Here is a 2127-nt window from a genome sequence, read left to right as displayed (position 1 = left end):
TGTGGAGCAGCTTCACGCAGCCTTTAAGACATGCTTCAGGTTAAAGGCAGAGTATTTCACGCCAGGGCTAGTGTTTGCACTGAACGTCAGTGTGTATTTTGGTTTGGTCAGCATAATGCCTGGGCAGTGACCTTATACAGTCCCAATTAGCTGATAATTGCCAGGGAGTTGGAATTCCTTAATGTTAGGAGTGAACAAGGCAATCATGGGAAAAAGGGAGGGATAACAGGAGCAGCTAATTAGGTGGTGATTGGTGCTGGTGAAAAGGAGAAGGGAGAAAGAGAAGGAGAGTTGTCCCACTGAAGATAAGGGTCTGGAGCCCAGAGTAGGACTTGGGTCATCCCTATTCAATGGCTACAGCTACCAGGTTCCCTTCAAAGCCCTTGGGATTTGAACTTTTCAGTGCAGCATCTTTGCAGGGATGTCACTACAGGTGAAAGCGATGTGCCTGGCTGGGAGCCCTCTTTCAGCACCTTTGGGAAAGTGGGTTTCCTTGGRGACTTTCCTTGGGGAGTTCAGTGGCATACTAAGATCACCAATGCTCATATTCCTTCAAATTGAAAAATGCTGTCTGTGCTACCTTAAAGGTATTTTACTCCATTAAATATATAGATCTGCTAAGGAAAACATGATGTGGAAAGCTTGAGGGAGCTGTTTTATACTACTAAGGTTTCTAGATGAGGGGAAATATCCTGGTCTAATCCTATTGCCGCAATCATGCTATATACTTCCTGTGTGGCCACTCCAATTCCAGCTTACTGCATGTCACTCAGGAGAAAAGCCATGCTTATTCCAGCCTAATCGTGCCTCCAGAAATATCCAATTACAGTAGAATAACTCCATTGAAATAGTGAGGTTACTGACATGATCCTTATATATTTGCCTTACCTGTGGTCTTTTTTTGTATGACTCCACAAACTTGGTGTATTTGCTACTAATACGATATTTTCCAAAGTATTTGCCATGGGCTATACCCTGCTCTCATTAATGCTTACAAAAATYGAATAATTCCCGCTAACATAACTAGGGCAGGTTGAATAGACCAAAAAAGAGATTTTGTCCCAGTATGACTATAGAAAATATAGTCTTCAGTGTACTCTTTTGGATGAGCCAAATTTGCTGAGYTGGATGCTGTCTGTTCCAAGTGAAAATTACTGACTTATTTCTTTTCTTATTACCCAGTGCCCTTCATGACCTGCTTCAGAAGCCCTTTGTAGGAGATGGGAATCCAAGCATGAGGAAAGGACTACTTTTCCCTAAATATCTGCACAGGCTCTAATTGCTGGTGCTCCTGATTTTAACGGAGAACTCCAGGCATTACACCAACACAGATACAATAAAGTGTAACTCATTAGGTAGAAAAGATAAAGTGGCACTTAAGAGAGCCACTGACAGATGACAGTGTGGATCAGAAGCCAGGGGCAGAGGGAAGGTTGGGCGCTTGCCCCTTCTGCTGCAAAACCTCCTCCCGATGCCTCGAGAATAAAAGCCTCGTGGCATAATGGTGGTGGTGATGACAAGGGTAATAAGGCTCATGATAATAAGGACAAGCAGGGTTTCCATTTCCATTACCAGAGCAATCGATTGGGGTTTAGGTTTTCTTTTTTATTATTACTATTTTTTTTTGTCTGTGTCATCTAAGAAAGTTCTSTAAAGGGCCATGAGATAAAATCCTGAAAAAGGCCTTTAAAACGTCTTTGGAAGCAGCATGGAATTTTAAAATCCACTATGTAATTTAAAAATGAAAACTAATATAATTGGTGTACAGTCCATTTCCATTAGAAGAAGGATACTGCTCAGCTGCTTCATCTCAGCATCATTTAGATAAAACACACAGTGAATTTCTATTTTTTTTTCTTATTTTTCTTTTAAGTTTGCCTCTCAAGGGAATTTGCAAAGTAACAAAAGGGGCTTTTGTCCCCTTTTACATAGGCAAGTATATTTTGCTCTCTAGGAGGGAGAAAAAAAGTTGCTCTTTCAACTAAGGTACTTTTAAAAGTGCTATATCCTTGAAGCTGCCTATATATTTTAGAAGCTGTGGCACCTCTGGGCTCTGCTTAGGGGGCAGAAATGTGCAGGAACCTGCAGCGAGCTCTTAAGGCAGAATGAAGATTTTCCTCTCCAGGA

The 2127-nt window shown here is 41.5% G+C and overlaps 1 long non-coding RNA gene across 1 annotated transcript; it reads left to right on the top strand.

Annotated features, from left to right (window-relative positions):
* The first annotated feature begins 312 nt into the window (after window positions 1-312).
* Window positions 313-1505, top strand: LOC112958479. The gene is made up of 2 exons (XR_003251427.1): window positions 313-433; window positions 1183-1505. It is a non-coding gene; the product is annotated as an uncharacterized LOC112958479 (long non-coding RNA).
* The last annotated feature ends 622 nt before the right edge of the window (window positions 1506-2127 follow it).

The sequence above is a fragment of the Nothoprocta perdicaria genome, unplaced genomic scaffold (assembly GCF_003342845.1).
Source record: "Nothoprocta perdicaria isolate Ctin4 unplaced genomic scaffold, notPer1 scaffold_87, whole genome shotgun sequence".
In the NCBI taxonomy this organism is placed as follows: domain Eukaryota; kingdom Metazoa; phylum Chordata; class Aves; order Tinamiformes; family Tinamidae; genus Nothoprocta; species Nothoprocta perdicaria.
The sequence above is the reverse complement of the archived record's forward strand: the minus strand, read 5'-3'. Positions and strand labels throughout refer to the sequence as shown.